Here is a 20,491-nt window from a genome sequence, read left to right on the forward strand (position 1 = left end):
GCGAGTGAGGGGGAAGGGAGCCCGGGGGCAGAGGCCGGGGAGGGGGAGGTGAGTCCTGGGGCAGAGGCCATTGAGGGGGAGGTGAGCCCTGGGGCAGAGGCCAGTGAGGGGGAGGTGAGTCCTGGGGCAGAGGCCAGTGAGGGGGAGGTGAGTCCTGGGGCAGAGGCCAGTGAGGGGGAGGTGAGTCCTGGGGCAGAGGCCAGTGAGGGGGAGGTGAGTCCTGGGGCAGAGGCCAGTGAGGGGGAGGTGAGTCCTGGGGCAGAGGCCAGTGAGGGGGAGGTGAGTCCTGGGGCAGAGGCCAGTGAGGGGGAGGTGAGTCCTGGGGCAGAGGCCAGTGAGGGGGAGGTGAGTCCTGGGGCAGAGGCCAGTGAGGGGGAGGTGAGTCCTGGGGCAGAGGCCAGTGAGGGGGAGGTGAGTCCTGGGGCAGAGGCCAGTGAGGGGGAGGTGAGTCCTGGGGCAGAGGCCAGTGAGGGGGAGGTGAGTCCTGGGGCAGAGGCTGATGAGGGGGAGGTGAGTCCCAGGGCAGAGGCCGATGAAGGGGAGGTGAATACCTTGGAACAGGTAAGAGCTAATTTGGGACAGACAATGGACAGTGAGGACGGATGTTGGAGTGGGGTCTGGCGCGGGCGGTCAGATCATGTGGAGTGGCCCCTCCGCTGAGATACTGCAACGTAATGTTCATGTGTGATTAGTTTATCTGACTGTGATGTCTATCCTTTTAACTATGTCTTATTTCTAACTTGTACTGCGAATCACTGAAAACGAATGCAACTACTTTTCTTTTTTATTCCTCTTTTTGTTTCTAAGATTTGGACCTCGGTACTTTGTACCTAAGATGGCGCCATAAGAGGCGAATTGTAAAGTTTTCACCATATGTGAGTATACATGACAATAAAAGAAATTCTAATTTTATTCTCATTGCCCAATACGGGAACATCATACACAAGCAAGCAATTAGACAAGTCCAAACATAATCCTTTTTTGACAGTAAAAGGAAAAGCAAAGGGTATGAATCCAAACTGCAGTCTGCACCCACAATGCAAGTCAAATGCTGGCATCTTGACCTTGTTAGCTGATCATGGTCTTCTGCACCCAGCTCACATCTACTGGAAACCGGGTGTCCATCAGGTCCTGTCTGCCTTACAGCACCAAGTGGAGCTGGGCTCGATCATCCACAAGGACAGCTTCCTCCATCTCAGTGTCCTCATCCCCCTCCTTGGAGCAGAGTCCCCAGTTTCTCAGCATCCAGCACATCGCCTTGCTGCCTGCTGTAAGTGTGCAGGGCACTGCATGGCAGAATAAAGTGGCAGACTTTAATTCCCTCCCAAAGAGAATTGTGGGTCAACCCACAGCAGGTGGACTGAAGAGGCTCCAGAAAGCAGCTCACCCCCATCTTCTCAAGGGACAACTAGGGACAGGCAATAAATGCCGGGCCAGTCAGCAACCCACAAACGAATTTTAAACATTTCTGTCTGGACTTTACTGGAGGTGTATTACCCCCTCCCAGAACAACCCAAGCTAGGGACCCAGACTTTCAGTAGCCACCATTGTCTATTCCACCATAGCCCTGGTCGCATCATTTGCAAAACTTTGGTGAAGGAACCCCGTCTGCTGAATACCTAACACATTACATCAAAAAGAGAGAGAATGTGATATACTCTGACCCTCCTCCTTTCCTACATCCACCTTTTCACTTTCCGTTGTATTTATTAAAGTCCATTTTCATACATACAGTATGGCAAGGTGGCTCAGTGGTTAGCACTGCTGCCTCACAGCGCCAGGGACTGGGGTTCAATTCCAGCCTCGGGTGACTGTCTGTGCGGAGTTTGCAGATTCTCCCTAGGTCTGCATTGCCCCCCCCCCCACCAGGTGCTCTGGTTTCCTCCCACAGTCCAAAGATGTTAGGTGAATGTTGAGGAGAAAGTGAGGTCAGCAGATGCTGGAGATCAGAGATCAGCTCTGCAGACCTCACTTTCTCCTCAAAGATTTTAACCCACTGCAAATCCTCTTACAAGGATGCCTTCCTTGAAGAAGCTCTCTTCTTCCCTCTACAAAGATTTCAGTGAGTCCCTCTCTCACTGCACCCTCCAGGTCATCTCCTCTGCACAGAAGCTCTTCAGCCACATTCTCAAACAGACTCGCACCTATTGCATTTCCGACACCCCGCCCCCAAGTCCCTCCTCCCTACCTTTTACCTTTGCCTGCTGACACACTTTCCTCATTCCTGAAGAAGGGCTTATGCCCGAAACATCGATTCTCCTGTTCCCTGGATGCTGCCTGACCTGCTGCACTTTTCCAGCAACACATTTTCAGCTCCAACAGTCCATTGCCACCTATCGCCCCCATGTGGAGACCCTCTATATTGAGCTTTGCTTCCAGCCCCTGCCCCCTGAAATTATACCTTAATGATATTCTCCCTGATCCTCTACATGCTCCCTCTGTGATAGTGGTCACTCCCCATAGCCCTCCATGCCTGCCATGAATTGAAAGTTGAAAGTTTCCCATGATTGTGTTGAAAAGGAGCAGCAAGTTGACTTTGGGGCCGACTGCTTCTCCTATTTCCACATTCTCCCTGAGTGTCAGTGACCAGAGCTGAGCACTAAGAAGCAGTCTGACCCTGTGCATCCTTCTGAAACATGTTTCACCTTGAAATTCCCAAAAAAGCAACCAGATATGATTAAAGCCAAAGTCAGATAACACATGGCCTCAGTTGGAACCCTATGCTTTTATCGGTGGGTGATGTCGAGGTCAAAAGTGCAGGCAAGGCAAAAATAAAGACATAATCTGTTCCTTTCACAGCCACAAGACATCACAAGATGCTTTGCAGATGCAGGAATTCATGCGAATAGATGATTAAAAAGCAGTCACAGAAAATATTCAAAAAGCCTAATGCAACCACTAATTTTTATCATTTATATAAATGATTTGGATGTGACCATAGGAGGTATAGTTAGCAAATTTGCAGATGATTCCAAAATTGGAGGTGTAGTGGACAGCAAAGTAGGTTACCTCAGATTACAACTGGATCTTGACCAGATGGGCCAATGGATTGAGGGGTGGCAGATGGAATTTAATTTAGATAAATGTGAGGTGCTGCATGCTGGGAAAGCAAATCAAAGCAGGACTTATACACATAATGGTAAGGTCCTAGGAAGCGTTCCTGAACAAAGAGACCTTGGAGTGCAGGTTCATAGCTCATTGAAAGTAGAGCCACAGGTAGATAGGATAGTGAAGAAGGTGTTTGGTATTAGATTACTTACATTAGATTACTTACAGTGTGGAAACAGGCCCTTCGGCCCAACAAGTCCACACCGACCCGCCGAAGCGCAACCCACCCATACCCCTACATTTACCCCTTTAACCTAACACTATGGGCAATTTAGCATGGCCAATTCACCTGACCCGCACATCTTTTGGACTGTGGGAGGAAACCGGAGCACCCGGAGGAAACCCACGCAGACACGGGGAGAGTGTGCAAACTCCACACAGTCAGTCGCCTGAGTCGGGAATTGAACCCGGGTCTCTGGCGCTGTGAGGCAGCAGTGCTAACCACTGTGCCACCGTGCCGCCCACAAAGGTATGCTTTCCTTTATTGGTCAGAGCATTGAATACAGGAGTTGGGAGGTCATGTTGAGGTTGTAAAGGACATTAATTAGGCCAATGTTGGAATATTGTGTGCAATTCTGGTCTCGCTCATGTCGGAAGGCTGTTGTGAAACTTGAAAGGGTTCAGGAAAGATTTACAAGGATGTTGCCAGGGTTGGAAGACTTGAGCTATAGGGAGAGGCTGAATAGGCTGGGGCTGTTTTCCCTGGAGTGTCGAAGGCTGAGGGGTGACTTTATAGAGGTTTATAAAATCATGATTTGGAGATGCCAGTGTTGGACTGGGGTGTACAAAGTTAAAAATCACACAACACCAGGTTATAGTCCAACAGGTAAAAACAATGACTGCAGATGCTGGAAACCAGATTCTGGATTAGTGGTGCTGGGAGAGCACAGCAGTTCAGGCAGCATCTGAGGAGCAGCGAAATCGACGCTTCGGGCAAAAGCCCTTCATCAGGAAACAGGTTTAATTGGAAGCACACTAGCTTTCGGAGCGACGCTCCTTCATCAGGTGGTAGTGGAGGGCTCAATCCTAACACACAGAATATATAGCAAAAATTTACAGTGTGACGTAACTGAAATTATACATTGAAAAATTGGTTGTCTGTTAAGTCTTTCATCTGTTAGAATGCCATGATAGTTTCACTTCTTTCATGTGTAAATCACAAAACCTTTTTTTAAAATGTTGCATTCTCAGGTTAGCTGTTAACAATGGTGATAGCTAGACAATATGTTGAAGGTGTTGGCCCCCTGTGTTCTCTGTCTATGCCATGATGTTTAGATTGATTCTAATCTAAAAAGTGAGATAAGCGAAGATCGTATGAGGAAAGACTGAGACACTTGGGGCTGTTTTCATTAGAGAAAAGAAGTACATGAATGCATGCAGTTTTTGAGCAAAGTACAATGTAACCCTGCAAGTACAAATTCAATCCACAAAATATATGTGCGCATGTTTGTCTTTGTCTATCTGTGTGTGTGTGTCTGTCTGGGTTGGGGGTTGTGAGTGTGAGAAAGTGTATGTGTGTGTGTGTAGTGAGTGCAGAGTGTCTTAAGTCTGTGTGGGGGTGCATGTGTGAGTGTGGGAGTGTGTGTATCTGTAAGGATGTGTGTGTGTATGTGTGATTAGGAGAGCCTGTGTGTGTGAGAGAGTGTGTGTGCGTAGGAGTATCTGTGTGTGTGTGTAGTGCAATGGTGATCACCTGTAATGTGACATAAACCCAAGGTCCCAGTTGAGGCCCTCACTGTGCGTACCGAACTTAGCTATCAGCCTCTGCTCGGACACCTTTCGCTGCTGCCTGTCCCAAAGTCCACCTTGGAGAATGGTCACTTTAAGGTCCGAGGCTGAATGTCCTGGACCGCTGAAGTGTTCCCCAACTGGGAGGGAACCCTCCTGTCTGTTGATTGTTGTGCGGTGCCCATTCATCCGTTGCCGTAGCCTTTGCTCGGTTTCCCCAATGTACCATGCCTCCGGGCATCCCTGCCTGCAATGTATAAGGTAGATAACGTTGGCTGAGTCACATGAGTACCTGCCATGTACAAGGTGGGAGGTGTTTCCACGCGTAATGGTGGTATCTATGTCCACACTCTGACACGTCTTGCAGCATCCACCGTGACAGGGTTGCATGGAGTTATCCTGAGAGCCGGGCAGCTTGCTACGAACAACGATCTGTTTAAGGTTTGGTGGTTGTTTAAAGGCAAACCTGTAGTGGAGGTGTGGGGAAGGTCTTGGTGAGGTGCTCATCCTCATTGATAATGTGTTGCTGGTCACGAAGAACATGGAGTAGTTTTTCAGCTCCTGGGGAGTACTGAACAACGAAGGGTACCCTGTCGGTTGCAGCACGTGTCTGTCCCCTGAGGAGGTCATTACAGTTCCTTGCTGTGGCACGTCGGAACTGGCACTCGATGAGTTGGGCATCGTACCCCATTCTTGTGAGGGCATCCCTGAGTATTTCCAGGTGTCTGTCACGTTCCTCCTCATCTGAGCAGATCCGGTGTATGTGTAGGGCTTGTCCATAGGGGATGGCTGTTTTAATATGTTTTGGGTGGAAGCTGGAGAAGTGTAGCATTGTGAGGTTGTCTGTGGTAGAGTATGGTGCTGAGATGTGCATCCCTGATGGAGATGATGTGTCCAAGAATGAGACAGATAGTCGAGAGTAGTCCATGATGAGTTTGATGGTGGGATGAAACTTGTTGATGTCACTGTGTAGTTTTATCAGTGACTCCTCGCCCTGGGTCCAGAGGAAGAAAATGTCGTCAATGTACCTGGTGTATAATGTTGGTTGGAGATCCTGCATAGAGAAGAAGTCTTGTTCGAACCTGTGCATGAAGATGTTGGCATATTGCGGTGCAAATTTGGTCCCCATGGCTGTTCCGTGTGTCTGGATGAAGAACTGGTTGTCAAAGTTGAAGACGTTGTGATCAAGGATAAAGCGGATGAGTTGTAGGATGGTGTTTGGAGATTGGCAGTTGTTGGTGTTGAGTACTGAGGCTGTTGCCGCGATGTGGGGGATGCTGGTGTAGAGTGTGGAAACGTCCATTGTGACGAGGAATGTTCCCGGTTCGACTGGTCCATGGATGCTGGGTTTCTGTAAGAAATCCGTAGTGTCGCGACAGAAGCTGGAGATCCCCTGTACAATAGGTTTCAAGATGCCTTCCACAAAGCCAGAGAGATTCTCACATAGGGTCCCATTGCCCGACACGGTGGGACGTTCTGGTGTGTTGGCTTCGTGTACCTTTGGAAGGCAGTAGAAGTCGCCTACACGAGAAGTACGTGGGATGAGGGCACGTAGGGAACTCTGAAGGACTGGGTCCAAAGTTCTGATCAGAGTGTTTAATTCTCGGGTGTGTTCTTTGGTCGGATCAGCCAGTAGTTGCCTGTAGTGTTCCTGGTTGTTCAGTTGTCGGTACACTTCATTGCAGTAATCTGTTCTATTCTGAATGACACTGGCTCCTCCTTTATCTGCTGGTTTGATGACAATGTTGTGATTGGTTTTGAGAGCCTGGATGGCATTGCATTGTGAACGGGTGATACTTTGCTCTAACTTGTGGGTACGGCTGATGAATCTGGCATTTATATATTTCCTAACGATTTGAGCATACATGTCAAGCCCAGGGCAGCGGCCCTCCGGTGGGGTCCAATTTGACACCTTCTTTGGTCGCTCCTCTACAGATCCCTGTGATGACTGTTCCAGTTCCTCAGTGAACTCATTAGGATCACTGCTGGCACCTTGAAAGAATTCCCGGATCTCATTCGTCTGATGAACTCCTCTATGTCTGCTGCCAGAACTAACGGGTCCATCTTAGTGGTGGGGCAGAAGTTGAGACCACTACTCAGGACTTCAATCTCTTCCGGTCGAAGGGTGTGGTCCGATAAGTTGATAGTAGACTTCCCCGCAGTGATAACGTTGTCTACTGTGGTTCCAGGGTGGACTTTGCTATTACTGGTGAGGTGTATGGATAGAGTAATAGACAAGGTCTTTCCCCTGGGATAGGGGAGTCCAGAACTAGAGGGTATAGGTTTAGGGTGAGAGGGGAAAGATATAAAAGAGACCTAAGGGGCAATGTTTTCACGCAGAGGGTGGTATGTGTATGGAATGAGCTGCCAAAGGAAGTGGAGGAGGTTGGTACAATTACAGCATTTACAAGGCAGCTGGATAGATATATGACCAGGAAGGGTTTAGAGGGATATGGGCCCAATGGTGGCAAATAGGATTAGATTAGGTTTGGATATCTGGTCGGCATGGATGGGTTGGACCGAAGGGTCTGTTTCCGTGCTGTACATCTCTATGACCTTATGACTCTATGAATGGTAGACAACTGTAACACAAGGCAAGGAACATGATGTTTTAGTTGTACAAGGCCCTGGTTAGACCACACTCAGAGTTACTGTGCAGTGCATTTGAGAAAGAGGTATTAACTTTGAGTGGACCAATTAGTCATGTAGGTTTGTCAGAATGATGCCTGAGTTCCTAAAGTTGCATTGCAAGAAGAGATTGCACAAACCAGACTTCTATTGTTTGGAATTTGGAAGGTTATGGGGTGACTTGATCAAAGTTTTGGAGATATTCAGTTGAACAGATAGGAAAGAGAGAGAGAGAGAGAAATATTTATTTCCACTGGTTGGGGAGAGCTGGACTCGGAAATACAATCTAAAAATTAGTCACTTCAAGCATGAAATTAGGAACCTTTTTAACAAAGCATTATAGAAATTTGGAACTTTCATGCACAAACAGCTAGATCAATGGTCAATTTTAATTTGGAGATTTTGTTTGGTTATTCAGAAGTATTAATAAAGTTAGGGTAGCAGGGAATATAAGGAATTAGTTTGGAGATCAATCGATATTTCATTGAACATCAGAACAGTCTTCCGGGGCTGAATGGCCTCATTTTGCTTTTACATTCCTCTAATGATAGACTTGGAGTGATTTTATTGTGGTGTATAAGAAGGGGAAAGGACTAGATTGCGTATGTGCTAATGATTGGGGCAATCATCATCTGTTAACCTTGAAACCCAAACTGAATTGGGCGCTCTGTGCGTTTATACCATATCCAGTTTCAGATGTTGCTGACTGAGATTGCGTTGCAAGTCCCAGGGAAGCGCAGTACTCATTACACTGCACTACGAACATATGAACGACGAACAAGGCCAATTGGCTCCTTCGAGCCTGCTCTGCCATTCAATAAGATCATGACAATCTGGTAAAAATTCCGCAACTTTCTTTGACTCTGGTTCATTGGGTGAGCCTCACCATATCTGAGTTGGAGGGCACACAGATGCTAAACTCTAATTCTAGAAATTTGACCACAAAGTCTAGATTGATGCTCCAGCCCAGCAATGTGGGAGTTTGGAATGGCCTAGTGGTGTTATCACTGGGCTATTGATCCTGGGGACTATAGGTTAGAATCCTGCTGTAGTGATTTGTCGAATTTATTTTCAATGGAAAAAATACTACCTGGAATTAAGGGACTAATGATGACAATGTGTCAATTGTTGGGAAGAGCCCATCTGGTTCACTAATGCCTTTTCGGGAAGGAAACTGCCAAACTCTGGCTGATGCATGACTCTTATTTTGGGTAATAAATACTGGCGTAGTCAGCGATGCCTTCATCCAATGAATGAATTCAAGTAAAATTGTTGGGGCCAGCTTTCGTAGAAATAAAACTTAATACTGAGGATGTGCAAGGCTCTTCATAGATGCTGGTTTCTGCCATGATAACTATTCCATGTAAATTGTGAGGCAGTGGGGGTAAAATAAGCCAGGTATTAAAATCTGGACCAAACTTAACCCCAAGCTCATTAATTGTTCATTTCACACATGACAGATTTCTATAGAAAGTCAAGCGTGTGTTAATAATTCCTGGCATTAACCCACGTCACAGTGGAGAGGCTTTGCTTCAGTATCGGGCTCGACATTCTGGTGAGTACGGTCTGCATCACGTACGCAATTCTGAGGAAACTCCCTTTCTGGGAGCGTGAGATACTTTCAGCTTCAGGGAAAGATGATGCTGCACAACAGCCCCTGACTTCCTCTGCCCTGCTTTGGCCCCATGTTTTTTCCGATTTGAAAGGAGTAAACAGATGTGGTCATCTGAACATTCGAGACTGTTGGAAAATGGCACCAAGGAACAGGAGGAATGGTGGGTGGAGAACTGGTATAAATCAGAGAAGAACTTTTATTGTTTGTTTCAGAAGGAAGGCAAACACGTTTCCACTTGGCTGACACCTGGGATGGTGAGGGGTTGGGGGAGTAGGGGCGTGGGGATTGTCTTATGAGGAAAATTTGGACAGGCCCAGCCTGTATCCATTGCAGTTCAAAAGAATGAGATGTGATCTTATTGAAACATAAAAGATCATGAGGAGACTTGACAGGATGAATGCCAATTGTTTCCTCTTGTGAGAGAGAATAATGGAGACTGTTTAAAAATAAAGGTCTCCTGTTCAAGATGGAGGTGAAGATGTGTTTTCCTCTCATGAATCTTGGGAACTTCCTTCCTAAGAAATTGATTGAGGTAGAACAGTTAAATATTTTTAAGATGTAGAGGCACTGGTGTTGGACAGAGGTGGACAAAGTTAAAAATCATACAACACCAGGTTATAGACCAACAGGTTTAATTGGAAGCACAAGTTTTTACAGCGTTGCTCCTTCGTCAGGATCATAAGTCACAGAATTTATAGCAAAAGATCATAGTATCATATCTGATACGATATATTGAACAAACCTAGATTGTTGTTAAGTCTTTCATCTTTTAGAATCAATTGCAGGTTTTGATTCATTAATGTGTAAATCCCAGAACTTCTTTCAAGTCACATTGTCAGTTAGTTCAATATATCACACCAGTTGTATAACGCTATGATCTTTTGCTATAAATTCTGTGTCCCTATTACCCTGCCCCACGAGCTACCTGACGAAGGAGCAGTGTTCCAAAAGCTTGTACTTTCAAATAAACCTGTTGGACTATAACCTGGTGTTGTGGGATTTTAAACATTTTTAAGGCAGCGATAGATTGAAACGTGCCTAACAAAGGGAGTCAAAGGAATTTGGGGTAGGCAGGCAAGTGGAGTTGAGGTAGATTCACAGCAACCATGACTTACCAGAAGGTCAAATACCAGAAGGCTTACAAGACAGACTCCTAAAATGGCAGGACTGACGCATAAAGAGAAATTAGGTTGAAGAGGACAATTTTAACTGGAGGTTAGAAGATGGAAGGATGGTGTGGTGATTGTAACGAGGTCAGCTAGGTGGACCTCGTAGAATCTGAGTTCCCTGATTGGGGTTGTTAATCTGGTCCAATCAGGGAGCCCAGGCTGACAGATATAAACAGGAGCTCTTTGATGTGAAGGGCACTGCTTGTCACTGGCCACTCGGGTGTTTTCCATTCTTCCTGGTGGTGGAAATTGAGTAAAGATTTGTGCACCTTGTGTCTCTCACTGTGACTCACACCTGCACACACACACCCATTGGTGCTGGGGAAAAATAAGCACTACCGCAGTCAGGCGGTAGTGTGGGGGCTTTTAAACAAAAAGATAAAAAAAAGAAAAAAAATTAACAAAAGATAAACAAGAGTGTCAGACACCCTGGTCACTCTGAGAGCTGGCTCTGAGGGAGTTGGATTAGTGACAAGGACTCTCCACATGGAAATAAAGGGTAACTCAGTGACAGGAAACCGGCCTCTGGAGTTATTTCAAAGGCCATTGGATTGTTTTTAGATGACTTGCTAATCTTTTATGCTTTTCTTTACTCATGTAACATCCTTTATCACGTTCCTGGTGTTCTACTGAATTTCTGATGTTCATCAGAAACCTTTTTCTGGCAAAAATAAACAAAAAGATAATAAAAAGGAGCTCTTTGATGTGAAGGGCAGTGCTTGTTACTGGCCACTTGGGTGTTTCTTTTCTTCCTGGTGATAGAAACTGAATAAAGATTCATGCACCTTGTGTCTTTCACTGTGTCTCACACCTGCACACACACAACATGGGTGCTGGGAAAAAAAGAGCACTATCGCAAAAAAAGGAAAAGAAAAAAAAAACAGGAGCTCGGTTCACTCTGAGAGCTGTCTCTGAAAAACTGGACCAGTAGTATTCACGTGTAAATAAAAGGTGACTTAGTAATGGGATACTGGCCTCTGTGGAGTTTATTCAGGGGGCATCTCAAAGAAGCCTAACAGGACTAGACAGGGTAAACCCAGAAACTGAAGCAAAGTCACAGTTTAAGGATACGGGGTATCCCTTTTGGAACTGAGGTGAGGAGAAATGTCTTCACCCAGAGACTGGAGAGCTTGTGGAATTCTCTGCAACAGAAAGTGGTTGAGGGCAAAACGTTAAACGTTTACAAGAAGGAGTTAGATATAGATAGGTAAAAACAAGGACTGCAGATGCTGGAAACCAGAGTCTAGATCAGAGTGGTGCTGGAAAAGCACAGCAGGTCAGGCAGCATCCGAGGGTTAGATATAGATGTTAAGGGTAAAGGGATCAAACGTTGGAGGCGGGAACAGGGGACTGAGTTGGATGATCAGCCACAATCATGTGGTTAGATAGATTAGTCATGGGAAATGCAGGGATAGGTTGAGGGGGGAGGTCTGTGTGGGATGCTTTTCAGAGGGGTGGCGTGGACCTGATGGGCCGAATGGCCTGAGTCCACACTGTAGGGATCCTATGATTCCATCTGTGATTCAATGGCATTAACATCACAGAATCTCCCACTGTCAATATCTGAACATTTACCATTGACCAGAACATATAAATACGGTGGCAAGAAGAACAGGTCAGAAGCTGGGAGTATACAGTGAGGAACTCACCTGCTACCTCTCAGAAGCCTGTCCATGATCAACGAGGCACAAGTCAGGAGTGGGATGGTATGCCCTCAGCTTGTTTGGACAAATGCAGTTTTAGTGTTACTCACGAGGCTCCACACCATCCAGGACAAAGCAACTGTCTTAACTGGTAATCTATCCACCACTTTCAGCATTCAGTCCTTTCACCATCGACACACAGCAATGTTCTACAGACTTATACAAGGTGCACTGCAGAAATTCACCAAGACTCCTGCAATAAAAACCTTCCAAACCTGAACCCTGTACCATCTAGAAGGAATAGGGGGACATATGCAAGGATTATCATTACCTGCAAGTTTCTCTTGAAGCCACTCACCAACCTGACTTGGAAATATGTTGCTGTCCCTTCATTGCCTATTCAAACAACGAGTGGAATGTTGCACTGCTCCCAGTCAAAGCTCAGGTTTCCAATGATGGGATGCAAATTTGCATTTAATTTCCCCAACTGTTAAAGGTGGGTTGAGCTTCCTGGTGGCAGACACCAGAAAGACTTGCATGCATTCGCTCAGTAAAATTAGAACTATGCTTTCCCTGCTAATTAGGTTCTGTGCAAGCAAGCTTCAAATTCCCAGCATATAGAATCATAGGATCCCAAAGTGCAGCAGCAGGCCATTCAGTCCATCGAGTCTGACTGACCCTCCAAAGAGCTTCCCACCCAGACCCACACCATCTTAATAACCCTGCATTTAACCTCGCCAATCCAGCTAACCTACACATCCCTGGACACTATAGGTAATTTAGCATAGCCAATCCACCCTACTCTTGACATCTTTGGACTGTAGGAGGAAACCAGAGGACCCAGGGGAAACCCATGCAGACACAGGGAGAACGTGAAAACTCCACACAGACAGTTGCCCAAGGCTGGAATCGGACCCAGGCCCCTGGCGCTGTAAGGCAGCAGTGCTAACCAGTGAGCCACTGTGCTATAAGAAGGGTGCAGCAGGCAGAGTTCAATACTGGGCAACTTTGGAGCAATGCTCAAAATGTAAGATGCGAGCAAAATTTCCCCTCCAACCAATTTAAGGTGGTGGTGACGGAACCAATCATCACCACTCTTTATTTCTCGATTCATTCACAGGATGAGGGAGTCACTGGCTAGATCAGCATTTATTGCCCAACTCTAATTGCCCAGAGGGCAATTAAGAGTCAACCACATTGCTGTGGGTCTGGAGTCACATATAGGCCAGAACAGGTGAAGATGGCAGCATCCTTCTCTAAAGGACATTAGTAAACCAGATGGGTTTTTCCAACAATCCACAATGGATTCATGGTCATCATTCAACTCTTAATTCCATGGAGTATTGCGTACAATTCTGGTCACCATATTATACGATGGATGTGTAAGCTTTGGAGAGGGTTTAGAGGAGATTTACTCGGATGTTGCCTGGTATGAAAGGAAGGTCTTATGAGGAAAGGCTGAGGGACTTGTTTCCGATAGAGAGAAGAAAGTTGAGAGGTGACTTAATTGAGACATATAAGATAATCAGAGGGTTAGATAGGGTGGACAGTGAGAGCCTTTTTCCTCGGATGGATAGCACAAGAGGACATAGCTTTAAACTGGGGGGTGATAGATATAGGGCAGGTGTCAGAGATAGTTTCTTTACTTAGAGAGTCATAAGGGTATGGAATGCTTTGCCTGCAACAGTAGTAGATTCGCCAATTTTGAGGGCATTTCAATAGTCATTGGATAAACATGTGGATGAAAATGGAATAGTGCAGGATAGGTAAAATTGTCAGCATTCTGCACAATTTAAACTACTCTACTTTTGAGTATATAAAATGGTTGTTAGAAAAGAAACAAAGGTTTTGTCTTTTATTATAGATCAGTCTGTGGTCCAGGCACATCTTAAAGTTTAAACCAAAATTACCTCTTACAGAGGGTTAGATAGGGTGGACAGTGAGAGCCTTTTTATGGTGATGGATAGCACAAGAGGACATAGCTTTAAACTGGGGGGTGATAGATATAGGGCAGGTGTCAGAGATAGTTTCTTTACTTAGAGAGTCGTAAGGGTATGGAATGCTTTGCCTGCAACAGTAGTAGATTCGCCAACTTTGAGGGCATTTCAATAGTCATTGGATAAACGTGGATGAAAATGGAATAGTGCAGGATAGGTAGGCTTCAGATTGGTTCCACAGATCGGCACAACATCGAGGGCTGAAGGGCCTGTTCTGCATTCTAAATTTTACTTGGAGTTTTTTAACAAATTGAATTCAAATTCTACCATCTGCCATGGTGGGACTCAACCCTGGATCCCCAGAACATTACATGAGTCTCTGGATTACTTGAGATGGAGAGGTTTAGAAAGGAGCTGATCACCTAATCACAAGCTGATATAGCCCCATGTTTCCTGCTGATTGGTTCATCAGTCAGCCTATCAACAACAAGTCCAGGAAGCAACTAGCCCCTGATTGGAGGAAACCACAAATAAGCGAGTAGCCTGTGGGGTGGAGGGGGAGCAGCCAATTTGTGGGTGAACAGGATTGGCTGGGAGTGGCCACATGGCATAGGAGGTGGGAGCAGAAACAAGTAACTGCTGGGGAAAGACTGGGGGGTGGTGAGGAACCAGCAGCTGCCAACTTCTGCATGTTGTCTTGTGTCAATTGTAGCTGAAATAACTCCACAAAGGCCGTTATCCTGTCACCAAGCCACCCTTTATTTACACAGGCATATATATGACGCTAATCTGGCTTCCTCAGAGTGAACAGAACTTCTGACATGCCTGTTTATATCTGTCAACCAGGGCTCTCTGACTGGACCAGGTTAACAGCCCCAATCAGGGAACTCATATTCTATGAGATGCATCTAGCTGACCTCATTACAATCATTGCAGTATCTCTCTGAATGAGACTCTTTATTTACACAGGCATATATATGACGCTAATCTGGCTTCCTCAGAGTGAACAGAACTTCTGACATGCCTGTTTATATCTGTCAACCAGGGCTCTCTGACTGGACCAAGTTAACAGCCCCAATCAGGGAACTCATATTCTATGAGATGCATCTAGCTGACCTCATTACAATCTTCAGTATCTCTCTGAATGAGACTCCTGCATGATAATATGACCACTCATGCCCTGAGCAGAGCATCTGAAACTGATAGATCATCCCCCAACTTGCTCAGCATCTGAGCTGACCTACCAGCCCATGTCAGTATCCAATATGGTGTGGATTGGAAGATTGCCCACTGACATTCCTCTGGGCCAGTGGAGCATCTCCAGTCTGCCTACATAGACAGGATGGCTCGGACTTCCATTACCTTGATGTGGTGGAGAGATTTGTGTGTGTCAATGACACAGAGAGTGTTACCATACAGACCTCACACTCCTGTTAGGCTATCCCATGGTGGTACAGTCAAGTGGATGGGGTTCTGGTTAAAAACAGCCCAAGAATTCCTCAAGGGAAGAGCAGGATGATGAGGGCCATGTCTCCAAAGGCTGAAGATGGGAGGTGGCCTACTCATCACGGTTTGCCATGTGACTGAACTTGGTCAACACCTACCGTGGGCGGCACGGTGGCACAGTGGTTAGCACTGCTGCCCAGGTGAATTGGCCATGCTAAATTGCCCGTAGTGTTAGGTAAGGGGTACATGTAGGGGTATGGGTGGGTTGCGCTTCGGCGGGGCGGTGTGGACTTGTTGGGCCGAAGGGCCTGTTTCCACACTGTAAGTAATCTAATCTAAAAAAAAAGATTGTGTGGAACTGACCGCACTTGCGTCCCCATGTTAAACAACTTGGCTAGACCACAGCTGGAGTACAGTGTGTAGTTCTGGTCCCCATGCTGTAGGAAGATTTGCACTGGAGGGGGTACAGAGGACATTCACCAAGATGTTTGCCAGGGATGGAGCAATTCAGCGATGAAAACAGTCTGGAGAATCTTGGGTGGGGGATTTCTTTGGAGCAGAGACCGCTGGGGTGGAGGCGGTCCTGACTGAGGTATCTGCGATCATGAGGGGCATGGACATGGTGGATAGGAAACAGTTGTTCCCCATAACGAGTGGGCATCATTTTAAAGTGAAAAGCAGGAGGTTTAAAGGGGATTTGAGGAAAATGTTTTCATCCAGAGAGTGGTGGGACTCTGGAATGCACTGGGGGGCTGGTTGAGGTTGGAAACCACACAACCTTTAAAAAGTGCCATGATATTCAAGGCTGTGGGCCTAGTGTGGGAAAGTGGGATCAGCGTCAGTTGTAATATATTTTTTCATGGTATAGACTCGATGGGCTGAAGGGCCTCTTCTGTGCTCTCTGATTCTATGAACAAAGTGCTCGGGCCTCCAACAGGCAAAGCTCCATGGCAACAGTGGTAGGCCCTCCTCCACCCCAAGACAGGATTCCGCAGATGGATGGCGGGGGTGTGACAGTTGTCAAGGCAGCGAGGTCTATTGACAGCTGCATCAAGACAGGAAAGCCTCTACACAACCCAGAATGGGGAGGGGCCAAGGAAGTGTGCACTGAAAATAGGTTGCCCTACCTCTTTCCTGGCCGAGAGCCTAGATCCTGTGGGATAACCATCCCTGCCGTTGAAACTGGTGAGGCCCTGTGTATGGACTATCCCCAGCCCTTCAGATGCCTGTTGGCATTTGTCGCTATCACGAGGCTCCTGCATGGCAATGTGACCAGCCACATCCTGAGCGGAGGATCTGAAACTGATACCTTTTCTGGGGGGAAGTGTGGACAGCAGATGCTGGAGATCAGAGTCAAAAGGTGTGATGCTGGAAAAGCACAGCCAGTCAGGCAGCATCCGAGGAGCAGGACTGTCTGATGAAGAGCTTATGCTCAAAATGTCGACTCTCCTGCACCTCGAATGCTGCCTGACTGGCTGTGCTTTTCCAGCACCACACCTTTTGACTCTGATACCTTTTCCATTCAAACTGGGGTAAAACAAAGCTGTGTGATCACCCCTAACTTGTTCAGCATCTATCCAAGTGTCCACCTCATCCGAGCTGACCTACCAGCTCGTGTCAGCAAGCAATATGGTGTGGATTGGAAGGTTGTCTACTGACATTCCTCTTGGCCAATGGAGCATCTCCCACTCTGTCTATGTAGATAGGATGGCTTGGACTTCCGTGCAGCACTTTCCATGTCTCTTCAGCCTCTTCCCAAAGGGCTTTTTGATTTGATTTGATGTATTATTGTCACATGTACTTGGTACAGTGAAAAGATTTGTTTTACGAGCAGTATAGGGAGGATATACTATGCAAAGGGCATACGGCATACGGGTAATAGAACAGAGCGAGGAATGCAATGTTGTGGCTGCAGAGAAGATGCGTAGAGAGCGAGATCCAACATTAAATTTAAAATTTGAGAGGTCCATTCATTCAGAAGTCTAATAACAGCGGGGAAGAAGCTGTTCTTAAATCTGATAGCACATGTGTTTAGGCCTTTGCATCTTTGGTCTGATGGAAGAGGGTGGAAGAGAGTATAACTGGGTTGTGAGGGGTCTTCGGTGATGCTGGTTGCTTTCCTGAGGGCAATGAGGGGAGCAGGTAGAACCAGGCAGGGCAGGGTGGGGGTTTATAAAATTGGAGGCAGTGGAGGAGATATCACCGGAGGCAATGAGGAGAGCAGGTAAAACTGGGGAGTGGGAAGTATAGATGGAGTCAATGGATAGAAGGCTGGTTGGTATGATCGACTGGGCTGTGTTCACTCTCTGTGGTTTCTTGCAGTCTTGGGAAGACCAGTTACCATACCAAGCTGTGATGGATCCAAATAGGATGCTTTCTATTGTGCATTGTTAAAAATTGGTAAGAGTCATTGTGGACATGCCGAATTTCCTCAGCTTGCTGAGGAATTAGAGATGTTGTTGGGCTTCCTTGAGTGTTGTGTTGATGTGGGGTGGACCAGGACAGATTGTTGGTGATCATCACTCCCAGGAACTCTTTTGTTTGATTTGGGTGTCACAGGCTGGATCACCACTGATGGAGAAGTTCAGCAGCAAAGTGATTGTGACAGCACGGTCTTCGACAAGATGTGAGGGGTCTTTGACAACAGGGACCTCAGGAGGTCAACAATGTTACTGGCCTATGAAGGTCTTGTGTTGACTAGTGAAATCTGAGTCGAGAGTGTGTTGCTGGGAAAGCACAGCAGGTCAGGCAGCATCCGAGGAACAGGAGAATCGATGTTTTGGGCATAAGCCCTTCATCAGTAAAATCTGGACTGTCTGCTAAGGTTACGGTAAGATCCTTGACAGCTTTGCCTATGTTGAATCCTGAGAGTGAAATGGGAGGATGGCTTGAGCAACATAAATGTCCGCCATGAAACTCCATCCATCAGCATCAAAGTGCTGCTCCAAAAGAAGTTTGCTTCCACCAGCGCTTCATTGTTCGATGTTCAGAGGATGGCCAAAGGAAAAGGTACAAGGACAGACTTAAGGTGACCCTGAAGCATAGAGGCATTGACACCACTGGAGGCAAAGCTGCCTGACCACTCAGCATGGCACCTCCTCATACACCAAGACGCAACGATGGCGTGGGAAAGGAAGGAGAAGGAACCTTGTGAATTCCATTTCACCACTGTAGAAAAACGCATGGATTCAAAATTGGGTTCCTCTGATGCATCATTTAACCTGACAGATGTCATCCAATATCCCCTTTCATGTCAACCCAAATACTGGTCATTCTGCTACAATGCGCGTTTCCTCAGCATAATTGCCCTCAAGAGGGGACAGATGGAACACCTTCTTATACCACAGCAGTCCATAAAGTGTAGATACACTCACTGGACAGGGTCTCCTGTGATGCAGTCTAGGGTCAGTGGCTGGCATCAGTTCCACTTGGGTGCAGATCAGCTTTTCTCATGAAACTACAAGGTTGAAATCTCATTATATGTGGAGGTACCTTGTGCTGAGAGCAAGCAGGAAATCAATGCCCTGCTATTACAAGGTTGAAGACCCTGGTCCCATATTTAATGAGTACCTGAATGTGCTCCTTCATTTCCCGCAACCATGGAGACTCACACAGCCTCTTGGTGTGGACGCACCCCCAGTTCAATCTTCCTTTCTTCACTGTCCAGTGAGTATATCTACACTTTATGGACTGCTGTGGTGTAAGAAGGTGTTCCATCTGTCCCCTCTTGAGGGCAATTACGCATGGACAGTAAATGATGCCCACAAAATAAACAGCCAAGGCGTTGGAGACAAGATATTCTCATGGATGGAGGATTAGCTAACGGATGGAAGACAGAGTGTTGGGAATAGAGGGCATCTTCAGGATGGCTCCATGTAGTTAGTGCTGTGCCACAGGGATCACTGCTGGGACCACAACTATTTATAATATATATTAATGACTTGGATGAGAAAGTGGATGTACTGTCACCAAGTTTGCAGATGACACAATGAGTCAGTGTGAAGGCAACTTGGTGAGGATCACCAAGAGGGATGTACACGGGGCAAACATTTGGCAGATGGAAGATAATGTGAGGTTACACACTTTGGCAGGCAGAACGGAGGAACTGGATGTTATTTAAATGGAGACAGACTGCAGGAAGCTATGATGCCCACGAGTCACAAGACGCTAGCATTCAAGTTCAGCGGACTATAGGGAAGACAAATGGAACGTTGACATTTCTTTCAAAGGAGTATAAAAGTAGGAGATTTTGCTAAAACTATATAAGGTACCAGTCAGACCACAGTTGGAATATAGTTGGCAATTTTGAGGGCCTTATCCAAGGGAAGATATGCTGGCATTGGAGGCTGTCCAGCATGGTGGCACTGTAGCCTCACAGCTCCAGAGACCCAGGTTCAATCCCAGCCTCGGGCGACTGTCTGTGTGGAGTTTGCACCTTCTCCCGCATCTGCCTGGGTTTCGTCCGGGTGCTCAGGTTTCCTACCACAATTCAAAGATGTGCAGGTTAGGGTGAGTTGACCATGCTAAATTACCCATAGCATTCAGGGATGTGTACGTTAAGGCAAATGTAGAGTAATGATGAAGCGGTTTGGGTGGGATACCCTTCTGAGGATCAGTGCGGACTTGTAGGGTCAAAGGGCCTGTTTCCATGCTGTAGGGATTCTATGACAAATTCACCCAGCTGATACCAGATATGGAGGGACTATCTAATGAGTAGGTTTGGCCTGTACTCATTGGAATTTAGAAGAATGAGAGGCAACTTTATTGAAATATGCAAGAATCTTAGGGGAGATGCTAAACGTTTTTTCCATTTGTGGAAAACCAGAGAGGGAGCACAATCTCAGAAAAATGGGTCACTCATTTAAAACAGAGATGAAGAGGAATTTCTTCTCTCAGAGATTAGTGAATCTGCAGAATTCTGATGGCTTTTGAAGCTGGCAGATGGAAGATAATGTGGGAGAATGTGAGGTTACGCACTTTGGCAGGCAGAATGCAGGAACTGGATGTTATTTAAATGGAGAGAGACTGCAGGAAGCTATGATGCCCACGAGTCACAAGACACTAGCATTCAAGTTCAGCGGACTATAGGGAAGACAAATGGAATGTTGACATTTCTTTCAAAGGAGTATAAAAGTAGGAGATTTTGCTAAAACTATATAAGGTACCAGTCAGACCACAGTTGGAATATAGTTGGCAATTTTGAGGGCCTTAAGCAAG

The 20,491-nt window shown here is 46.4% G+C and overlaps 1 long non-coding RNA gene across 2 annotated transcripts; it reads left to right on the forward strand.

Annotated features, from left to right (window-relative positions):
• The first annotated feature begins 481 nt into the window (after window positions 1-481).
• On the forward strand, window positions 482-9,694 carry LOC122542274. 2 transcript variants are annotated; one of them, XR_006309769.1, is made up of 3 exons: window positions 482-561; window positions 808-875; window positions 8,925-9,694. It is a non-coding gene; the product is annotated as an uncharacterized LOC122542274 (long non-coding RNA). The 2 variants fall into 2 exon arrangements; XR_006309768.1 differs by lacking the exon at window positions 8,925-9,694 and adding an exon at window positions 6,772-7,139.
• The last annotated feature ends 10,797 nt before the right edge of the window (window positions 9,695-20,491 follow it).

This window comes from Chiloscyllium plagiosum, chromosome 39 (genome assembly GCF_004010195.1).
Source record: "Chiloscyllium plagiosum isolate BGI_BamShark_2017 chromosome 39, ASM401019v2, whole genome shotgun sequence".
NCBI lineage: Eukaryota > Metazoa > Chordata > Chondrichthyes > Orectolobiformes > Hemiscylliidae > Chiloscyllium > Chiloscyllium plagiosum.